Raw genomic sequence first — 12,113 nt, forward strand, 5'->3', positions numbered from 1 at the left:
GTAATATTATTCTACAAACATTGGCCTGGAGTCAGGTATTTAGTGTGTCTTCCTGCCTTGTATGAGTATGTACACCAAATGCTTTCGCACTACCCTTTGATAAGCCTAACTGCTCGGCCCAGCTATCACTAAATTGAGAGTAAGGTATTATATACTTTCACCTCTGCCATACCTTTGGGGACTCACTGGACTCTGTGCACACCATACCTCTTTAAGTATAGTATATACAAAGCCAGTTTCCTACAGTGGCCCATCTTCACCTATAGGACCATTGTGTGCTTGGACAGTGTTGTTGTTGCCTGCACAAGCCTCCCTATGGCCTTTGTCATGGCATCCATCCTGACACCACTGCTTCTTTCCCTGCGCCCTTGCTGGCTCCAGTCCTCAGCCAGCTCGGTGCACAGTTGGCTAATTGCACCAGCAGGTCCCTCCATTTTGTACTCCATGTGGGCCTGATTGTCAACCAAGTGCTGGGTCAAGGTGGTGAAGCCCAGTGTCAGTTTCTGGTTAATCAACCACATTTGTTTCTGTTGTAGGCACTGAACCTGCAGCATTTCCTCCTTCAGCCCGCCATGTACCGCCTGTAGTTGGACAACGCCTGCGACCCATATGCCTGACTTGCCTGATGGCACCTACGCCCATGTTAAGGGGACCACTACTGCCAGACCCTGCTGACTGGATTACGCATAGGTGTGGGTGGCTGGTGGTTATCCTGCACCTCTACTTCAGCTGACTGTGGGGAGATGGTCACAGCGCTGGACTGGCCAAGTGACTTGGGGGGCAAACTCACAAGCACCCCACTCTGCTCTTCCTCCATCTGACCCTGGTCTTCTCCCTCTTCTGCCGCCCATTCATGTACTTTCACAGGTGTATCTATGTGGTAAATGGGGAGATGAATACAATGTTATGTGTGATACACTAAGATAATGTTGAATTGAGGTGCAGGAATGAGCAAACATGCATACCTGAACTGCAGGGGTGTTTGGAAGACAGTCCTTACTAAAAGACTAAGGGGAACGAGAAAGAAATCTAGGGGTGTAGACACCATTGGTGCATTAGGTGCCCATTAACCCAGATAATTGCTTTATTTACTGCACCAACAGCAGTCATGGACAATTTTCTTTGCTTGCACCAGAGCCCATGTCATCCTTGTTATGCCACTGAAGAAAGAGACTTGAAGGCAAACTAGGAAAGGGGCTTTTACAGTTTGTGAAGTTGTTTTTTTTAACTAATTGCAATTTTGATTGCTGGAGCCTGGAGATATTTCCCTCTAAAGATGTTTGTGGCAGAAATCTCCATCTGAGGTAAGTCTGAGGTAAGTTTGGAGAGGGATTTTATAACATTACATTTTTTTTACCCTCTTTTTTTTACTCTGAAAGCTCACCAGGTTGTTGAATTTTAAAAACGTCATGAATTTTACAGAAGTGAAATCCCACAATTTTGCGAACAGCTACTTATTATTTACATTGAACTGGCTCTTGAGGAAAGCGCTTACATAGAGCATGTTTACTACAAAATTATTATTAACCATCCAAAACCATTTTTTTTCCCTCAACTTTGGAAAGATGAAAGACTGATTTGAATCTAAAGCCAGAAAAAAAAACACACAGATCTCTGCAGCCAGCTTTCAAACTGCTGAGCTATCTTACTAACGTTTTGGTAGTCCGTCTGAACTCCACAAGAGAGGTGGAGGAGGCAAGAGAAAGCCACATACAAACAACATATGTGTGGGAGCGATTTGAAAGGCAGGAGGTTGAGGGTAGCCATTAGATAAATATTTCTATAGCAGCAAATCACGATGGATCAGACTTCTCAAAAAGTAGCTCATCACAAAACAGTAACTGTAGTTACTGACATACGTTGCATTAGGGACAGAGAGACTCCCAGAGCCATATCTGCTAAGATATTTTACTGCTGTTCCCTTCCCCATCAGTGGCACAGAAACAGGCTGTCTAGGGCCATGCACACACCTTTGCACCATTGTGTAGAATTGGCACTAGATGTCTTGCATAGGTTTTTTACTGGAAGGATACCATTTGAGTACAACATACTAAGACTAACTTGAAAATGTTTTACAAATTGGATAAGCGCAGTACACAACATCACATATGTAATGTGTGAAATGTTAGGAGAAATAAAAATATTTCTTCCTGTTAATACCTCCTTTAAGGAGATTTTTTTGGTATAAAGCCCTCTTTACCAATTTTAGTAGAAAGGATTTTGTGTCCAAAACCATGGTGTAGCTTTGAAAAGCCTATGTACCACCCACAGACTCCCCATAGATGCAAAGTACCACAGATCACTATTTGCCTTTTGAAACAAATTAATAAAAGTGGTTGCACACACAAAATAATAGTTGTGATACATATGTCGAGAATGTTCCTGCAACAAAATTTCGAAATATCAGCAAAGCACACCCAGCACAGGTGGAGCAAAAAAAAAAAAAGACTTGCAATATTCATTCGGACAAAATGTGCAGCACAGGCAGTGGAAATGCAGGCTTCCCCACTCAAAGAAAAGAACCTGCACAGGTAGCATACGTGCAAGCAATACACACATACACGCACGTACACACATGCACACATACATGCAGACAGGAGCAGTGCAAGCTTCACTTACATGCAGAACTGCTAAAACATGTGCAGGAAAAGTGCAACCTTAACTTTGGCAAAAAAGGTCACACACAGGTAGTGGCAATGTACACCACACAAACATAAAATAGGCAAATCACAGGCATCATCAGCACTATAGTGCCCTTCCGCACGCAGAACTAGTACAATATGTGCAGCAGCAGTTCAAAGGTCACTTGCCCACACAAGTACACAACAACATTGCAAGCTTCACACATCAGATAGACAATATACACATGTCCCAGCAGCTGTGAAAGTCTATCTCACAGAAAAGAACAGCACAGGCAACGACAGCACAACCTTTCCACAAATATACACGGAGCACAAGGCAGCAGCAATACAGATGCCACACACTTACACACGCAGCAAGCACAAGGCAGAGAACAACAGGACATCATTTGCTGACACAGAACAGATGTGGCCTGGGCAGTTGTAGTGTGAGCGTAACTCCCACGCAGAGCAGCTATAGCACAGTCAGCAACAACACACACTTCCCTCACACACGGAACAGTAACCGGAAGGAAACGGCAGTACAGGCTTCAGCACAACACACAGTGGGGAAGATTTATGAGCCCCTTGCGCCACTTTTGCGTCACTTTTCCCATGTTAAAAGTGACGCAAAAGTGGCGCAAGGGGCTCATAAATCTGCCCCAGAGTATCCCAGACACACGCACACGCAAACAGGCAGAACACAGACTAGCAGAGCAACTTTCTTATAAGCACAGAACCAATGCAGCTGTTATTCAGTCTTCCTGACAGGTACAGCACAGGCAGCAGGGCAGGCGTCCATCTCTTGTCGATTCACCTGCACCTCTAGTCCCAGCTCTGTACAAAGAGAGGAATGTTGATCCCGAATTCATATTTTATTTGTGGATCTAAGGTGCCGATTCAAGCCTTGAGGAATGTGGCCTCTGGTGAGCTGAACTGCTGCCCGTAAATCAGATTAAACCCTACCTGTAGGCCCAGCCCCCCGCCTCTTAGTTTATTGCCCTCTGTCACCAAATAAACACTCCGAGCAAAATTCACACAGGCATTCCTTTGTACAAGATCTAATACAGCTCTATAACGACTGCACATACTCATGAATGCTTTTGTGAACTGGAACCATAATCGTTAAACTAGCCCGAAATGAATGTTTCAGTTTTTGTTGCTTCCTTTTTTTATGTGAAATAGTTTTTATTGAGTTCTCCAAAAGGAACAAACAAATTAAACGACAAAAAAACAGTGGTGAAATAAAACAATCAAAGGATGTAGTAAATATCACATCGTATGTAGGGGGGTAGAGTTGGTGGAGGGGGCTGTCTGTGTATGTTCTAACAATCAGATCGAGTCTAACATCAGCTGTTTTAGTGGGCAGTTAGTTCAAGGATAATCTATACAATTACTAATGTGACACTAGTCTTTTTACCATCGTGTCTTGTGAGGCAGACACACAGGTGACAAACAAGAGGATGTAGACGGTGGGCACTAAGTTAAGGAGATAGAATGGTAGTAGAGGGGCTATCTCACCTGAATAAGTTGTACCTTCCTTTTTTTTAATGATCACTCTTTTGGCACACGTGATTTTTTTTTTCCCCATAATAGTCCATATTACAAACTATGGAGACAATTCACAAAGGGTTTTATGAGTATGTCATTTATGAATGTCAATTAGTACGCTTCTAGTGCTTCTTTAACATACTCATAAATGGGCCAGTGAGTTGGCCCATTAGATCACAGGGATTAGCTGCCAAATTGGCACATGCGAGACCATTGGCAGGTCCTTCCTTTTTCATCAACACCACTTTGCAGTTTAGGACTAGTGTTTCCCTTTTTCCATTATAGACATGCTTCTCTGAATAGCACAAGTAAACTACAGGCATAAGTGGGTGGCTGCACAACTAAAATGATTGCTGCCACCATCAGCTGGAGTATACTAAAAATATTGGGGCAGATTTATGTTTCCTGGCGCATCCCTGCGAATCAGCAAGGATGCGCCAGGAAAGATGCGTCACGCAAGTTTACCCTTGCGCCACACATGATGCGCTGCATTTACAATGCGGCGCATCATGGCGCAGGAATAAACAGATGCGTGACACATCCGATGGCTTTAGGTTGGCGCAGTGCTTCAGTTGCGTTGCAAGCGCGACGCAACTCCAGCACTGCGCCAAACTACCCTATCCCTAACATGGTGCGTCAAGCCTTACGCCTGCTTCAAGCAGGCGCAGGGTTTTGGCGCATCAGCGTTGGGAAAGTGACTCAGTCAAATCTTATAGATTTGACTGAGTCACTTTTCAGGGGCGTTCCTGCGACGGAACGCCCCCCCCCTCTGTCGACACACCCACGTGAAACCTGACGCAGGTTTTACGTGGCGCAGGGCTTTACATCGTGACGCATCTCCATAGATGCGTCACGATGTAAATATGGCGCAACGTGGTGCAGGGTTTACACCGCCGCTGCGTCACAAAAGTGACGCAACGGCGGCGTAAAAGTGGCGCATCTCCGATATAGATCTGCCCCATTGTTCTTTTTGTCTTTGGTGACACCAATAGTGGTATGGTTACTGTGCGCCTGTGCAGGCGGATATGGGCGGATTTTTGGTGACATTTGAAAAAAAATATGTTTGGGGCTTATGAGTAACAATGGGATCAAAAACTGAATTTTGAGATATTGGGGCCTTCCTTCAAGTATTTTACTAAGTGTAGGACACATTAGAAATGTTTCAAAGAAAACCCTAGTATGTATGAATATGGTATTTCTATAGGCAAACCTACCCATAAGGCGGATTGTTGTGCATGGGTAAAGATAACAATGAAGTCAACAACCAAAAGAAGGAGTAGCTGGGCTGTGGGCAGTTAATGTACTGCGACGTAGTGTTCTTACAAGAGGTGAGTTTTTGACTCGTTCCTAAACTGGAGCTGTGTTGAAGCGGTCCTGTAGGATATGAGGATGTTGTTCCAACCCTATGTGGTTGACTTGTGAATGTTTTTCAATTTCAGGTTTAGCCAACCTGTGAATACGAAAATCACACCAGACCAGTGTTTTTGGAGAAAAGAACATACTTTTTAGTTGAAAGACACAGCTGCATGCATTTTTAAGTGATCAATTCATGAATGGTCACTGGTGCACCAGCTCTTCAATTCCCATCCAGCTCTGAAGATGAATTTCTCCCGCCATTCTGCTCCTCTTGCGCTTGCAAGGCGACTCTGCTTATGGCAAATTTTCCAGACCTTCCAAATTTCCTGTCAATTCCACCCATCATTACCAGTCACTCAACAGTACACTCCGGTTCAGGAATAATGCCTAAAAATCTGCTGTCCGTGAATTAGCTGATAATTTCACCAGTACCAGAACTGTGCTATAACCGAATAATGCCCATCCTTGTGCTGCTCATGAACTACCCTCAAAACACAAACACTCAAATATTTGGCACATATTTCCCATTGCCCTGAATTTCAGCAGAAGATGCCAAATATCAGACTCGACTAGTCTGGGTACCACACTGACAATACATAAAACACCCAACACTTTGCCGTTGAACGCAAGAATAATGAAGACAGGAGGAATATATCATCAGAAGAATATAGCATGTGATTCAGGTATGAGTAATCAACAAATCATTCATACGTAAAGCATAGGGGCAACATCATGCTGACACTAGGTAAATATTACAAAGGCATCACACTCATCATGAAAATTAAAGCGCTTTGTTGTGTACTGTGCACTGCGGTCTGTGATGAACGATGTAAAGCTCAGGCAGAAAATACATATTTAGATGAAAATTCAGTTCTCTACGAGTCCAGGCAATCTTAGACTTCACTTATTTATTTTACAGAGTTTTATATAGCGCAAACTCGACCCGAATCGGGTATCAGAGCGCTTTACATTGCACCAGTTGCATTACATGAGGACACATGGGACATATTTTTTTTTTTTTAGGCAGGGGGAAATTAAGTGATTTGCCCAGAATCACAGGATGTTCAGTGTCATTGCCGAGACTCGAACCCAGTTCCCCAGATTCGAGGTCGACCGCCCTAGCCCTTAGCTCAACTTCTCTCCCCCTTGGGTGGTAAACACAATAAAAAGAACTCTACATGGTCTCTATCCTCAGAACATTAGGAGAGAATTGATTCATTAAAGTATCCTGGATAGCATTTCCTACTGACATTTAAGTGTAATCTGCACCTTGAAACCATATGTGGATTTTACATTTTCACTATGAAACACTTTTCGATGCTTAGATATGATGATGGATGGTCATCATTTATTTCCTTTCTAATGGTCTGTGAAAGTAGTGCCTATGCTAATGCATAGAGCCGAGATGTGTGTGTGGGGGGGGGGGGGGGAGAAGGCAGCCCCCATTATGCCCTCTATAACAGAAACCCAGAACTGGAGAAGTGTTCAATGGATAACATCGGACATCCCACATTTTCTATCCAAAGAGAAATTGTTTTAAGGTCCAAAGCAATGCTTGGCAACAAAAAGTAACTAAGGGTCTTATTTACAAGCCCTATGGGACGCAGGTGTGCCACTTTTGATGACGCACCTGTGGCACTACATATGCTGCCCCATATTTACAAGGACATGAAAATCTGCCCTGCGTGGCTTTTCGTATCCTTGTAAATATGGCACCTTTACACGCAACACTTTGCGTGAAAGGGGCATGCCATGGATGTTGCTGTGGGTGTTCCCATGCAACACCTATGGCTTCTGCCACATTTCCAGATTTACGAGAAATCTTAAACCTGAAAAAGTGTTAGAATTCTAAGCATTCCCCAGGGGAGGCGTAGGGAGGCGCAACTAGGTAAAATGTTTTAATTCTTCTCGTTTCTATCCTCTTTCTTTGTGTGCTTCCTTCTGCAGCACACATAGGAAGAGGAAATCACCTCTTGTGATTATTTTTGTGCAGGAAGGCGCCCCTTCCTGCATAAAAACAATTATCGCTGTGATGCAGGCACCCTTGCACCATGGTGCAAGGGTGCCTGCGTCAACACATAGCAGGTAATTGTGTGCCAGCGCAGGGCAGAGCAAAGGGATCCGTCATATCATTGTAGATATGACACATCCCATTGCTTTGGAATTAACGTATCGCACTGCAGCTAAATGGCTTACAGCACAGCGCTGTGTTAATTCCTTGTAAATAATGCCCTTAATATTTTGAATAGGAATAATGGAAGACCCACAACAATATTTGATGCAGATCCATAACTACGAACAAGAATACTTTCTATGAAAGAAAGGCTTGGGATACATACCTGTTGTAATTTAGTTAAGAATGTTCTTCGTAGAATTTTATTATGTCATAGAATGTTTGAATGTTGGAAGACATTGTTGATGGGAGCTGAGGTGGAGAGCAGACCGTTGATGCTGATTCTCTGCAACCTTTTGAATAAACCACACTTTATGCTTCTCTGTGGTAAGGATTATCTAATTTCTACACTGGCGACGATGGACTTACTTGCTTGATTGGGGACAAGCACATTGCAGCATCAATTCCCCTGAAGACGCACTTTGACTTACCCACGAGGTCCTTAGCGGACGTTTTTTTTTTGGGAGACTACTTGGCTACCTCAAGTTGTGGTTTTTTTATTGATCTGTATCGCTGAAGGAACTCTGCAAGTCTTAAACCTAATTTCCTGGAGTTGGGAGACACGCTCAAGACATAAATTAATTGTGAGTACTGCCCGTGAATGTTTTGTGAGGAGGTACATTCGCTGGATTGTGGGCACGTGTTTTGCCTTGTACAGATCTTGACGGAGGATCTCTTTTAATCGTGGGCGCTTTGATCAACAAACCGCTCATTTTTACCTGTCATCATCAGCGATTCTAGCAATGATCACGGTCCACATCATTTGAACATCGGCGCCGTTCTTTCCCTGGAGTTGACTCGCGATCATTCTGTGCACTCCTCTGCCTACGTGCAGCGCAATTACGAGGCTGTCATCACTTTGGGGGGCATGCAGCGTGACCTTACGCGGCCGCCATTTTAATTAAAGGAAAGAAACTCAAGTACATTCAGCAACACGATCTTCAGTGTTTATAATTAGAACGCTTTGCTGCACAAGTCTCCAAGTGGCAACTTATTCCTCCCAAGCGGTATTTCTTTGTTTTACATTATCTAAAAATGCTAACTTTGACTCTTTCTGACCACGGCGACTACTTTAATTATTTTGACTTGTTATGTTAATTATTTTTTTTTTGGATCTGTTGCTGAAATAATAGTTCTGCTTTTCTCCACTTCTAGACTACGGTGACTACTTTTATTGTTTTAATTTTTTTTTGTGTGTATGCATGAAGATTGTTATCATTGCACATAGTCTTATGTTGTATTAGACAGTGTGACTCATACAATTGTAGTTTCTTGCAAATATTTACTACTTGCGTAGAGATAATTTGCAATGGCTTCTTCAACAAGCATGTCTCAACCTCCAGCATTTCTTTCAGAAAAAGGTGATCCCATTCTTCCTTGGAAAAGGTGGAGGAACTTATTTGACTCTTATATTGTGGCTATTGGTGGTGAAAAGTTTTCAGCGATCAGGAAACAAGCTATCCTGTTGCATAATTTGGGTGTGGAGGGTCGTAACATTTATGATAGTATGGACCTTATTCCTGTAGGTACGGGAGAAGGGGAACCTAATGATGTGTATGAAATGTCCATGACAATGCTGGAGAGATATTTTGGTCCTCGCATAAATGTTGTTCTTGAGAGACATAAATTCTTCACTAGGATCCAAGGTAGTAATGAACGAGTTATGTAGCTTCTCTCAAAACTTTAGTGCAAACCTGTGAATTTGGGGATCTTTTGGATTCTCTAGTGAAGGATCAGTTAGTGAGATGTACAAACAGTTCTCGAGTACAGGAGAAACTGTTATCCAAGAATCCTACTCTTGTCGAGGCTGTTGAAATCGTTGAAGGCATGGAAAATACCTCCTCTTGGGTGAAAGAAATGAAAAGGGGTCACGATGATAAGAAGGAAAATTCCAGCGAGGTTCATGTTTTAACTTATGAGGAAAATATGGTGAATCCAGAAAATATAGCCACGTAATTTTCCTAAGAATTTCTCAACCAAGTCTGATCGTGAGGTTCGTTCAAATCCCAATCCTTTCAATAGGGATGAGAGTGAGAAGGTTTCCAAAGAATTACCCAAAACTAAGTGCTATAGGTGTGGAAGTACATCACATTTTTCGAATTATCCTCATTGCTATGCTAGAGATTCTATCTGCATGAAGTGTGGTGTTAAAGGCCATTATGCTCGTGTATGTAAGTCAACCCGCAATGCAGAGAAGAAAACAGAGGTTGTGCGTACAATAATTTTGAGTATTGATAATGATAATGGTGGGATACATACTGGAAAATTATCTATGCCAGAGTGCAAGATTGCCGTTGACAATTTCGATTTTGTGGTTTTAGCTGACTCTGGTTCTCCATTCACTATGATTGGCAACAAACAATGGGATGAGGTTGTAGGGTTGGACAATGTCGTACTTCTTCCTCCTGACATTAGTCCCATTAGCTATGGAGGTGCTAGAATTAATGTTTTGGGATATACTGAAGCACGCATCCAATTCAAAAACAGAAATACAGTAGGAAAAGATTATGTTGCTGAGAGGGGAGATTCTTTGTTAGGATGGAGACATCAAAGAGATCTGGGTATCATGCTTAACCCAAATGCTAAGGATCCTAAGGAGCAAGTCATGTTGGTTGAGTGTGGAAATGAAAGTGGCATGTTGGACAACCAGAATTGTGGGTACTTTGATACATTTCCTGAGGTCTTTACTGATGATTTGGGATGTCTTAAGGGATTTGAGCATCAAATCATTCTAAAGGATAGAGCAACACCTTGTGTGCACAAGGTGAGGAAAGTGCCAAACATGATGGTGGGGCCTCTCAAATCTGAACTTGATAGATTGCTGAAATTAGGGGTTATTGAGGAGATAGAAGCCTCAGAGTGGTTGGCGCCCATTGTTTTAGCCCCAAAGGATGGTGGTGCAGGCGTCAGAATGCGTGTTGACTTGAGAAGTCTGAATGAGTGGATTTGGGTGCACCGACAGCCATTACCCAATATCTCTGAGTCGCTGAGTATACTCAAGGGGGCGCGTATTTTTAGTGTATTAGACTTATCATCTGCTTATCATCAGATTCCCTTGCATAAAGACTCGAGACATCTTACTTCGTTTGTGACACCCCTGGGAGCATACCGTTTTTTAAGGATGCCATTTGGGTTGGCTTCTGCCGCGGCATGTTTCCAGAGAGTTATGAAAAAAGTCTTGGATGGTATAAGTAATATTATGTTTTTCCAAGATGATATTTTGATATATGGGAAAAGTGAAGTGGAACATGGCAAAACATTGATTGAAGTTTTGGAGGGATTAAAAGGAAAAGGACTAACTGTAAAAAAAAGAAAAATGTCGTATTGGAGTTGAGACTGTTTCGTACTTAGGGCATGTGATTTCGGGTGATGGAAGTCAACCCAAATTTGAACTTGCACAGAGTGTTGTTAATGCCCCCATGCCGAGGGACAAGGAACAAGTAAGGTCGTTTTTAGGTCTTGCTGAATTTTATTCTAAATTTGTCAAGGGATTTGCCTGTGTAACGGAACCGATTAGAGCCCTGTTGAAGAAAGGATCAACTTTTGTTTGGTCTGGAGATTGTCAGAAGGCATTTGAGACGATTAAAATGGAGATTGGGAAAATGCCAACCCTTGGACATTTTGATGTCAATAAGAAAACTGTGCTGACTACTGATGCCAGTCTTAAGGGATTGGGCGCTGTACTTTCTCAAGTAGTAGACGGTGAACAGAGGACTGTGGCATTTGCTTCTAGAGCTCTTAGGGATGCTGAAATCAATTATTCTTGTATTGAAAGAGAAGCCTTGAGTGTTTTTTGGGCTGTGCAACATTTTAAATTTTATTTGTGGGGAATACCTTTCTTAGTTAGAACGGATCATCGTCCTCTTGTGCAAATATTCTCTTGCAGACATAGTGAACATATTACTCCCAGAATTAAACGTTGGAGTGAAGGATTGCAAGAGTATAATTTCTTAGTGCAGTAAACCAGGAGCCAGCAACAAGACTGCAGATTGTCTCTCTAGATTGCCAGTTAATGGGGTAGGCTGTGACAGTGAAGTTGAAATTGTGTGTTGGGTGGCTGAACCTTCGTTGTCATTTGAAACCTGGACTGAAGGGGTTAGCAGGGATAAAGTCTTGGAATCCCTGAAAGCTTGGATCACTCATGGTTGGCCGGAGTACAAAACCTTGGAGCACGAGATGAAAGCATATTGGTCTGTCAGGGATGATCTATCTTTTACTGGTGGTAATCTTATGAGGGGGGAGAGAGTAATTCCCCCAGTAGAATTTAGAGGTAAGATTGTCAACACAGCTCACGAAGGTCACTTGGGGCGGAGTCTTACCAAGGCTCGAGTAAGGGAGAGATATTGGTGGCATGGTATGGATCACATGATTGAGGAGGTGGTTAAGAATTGTGTGTCCTGTGCCACCAGTGATAA

The sequence above is a fragment of the Triturus cristatus genome, chromosome 4_2 (genome assembly GCF_964204655.1).
Source record: "Triturus cristatus chromosome 4_2, aTriCri1.1, whole genome shotgun sequence".
NCBI classification, from domain to species: Eukaryota; Metazoa; Chordata; class Amphibia; order Caudata; family Salamandridae; genus Triturus; species Triturus cristatus.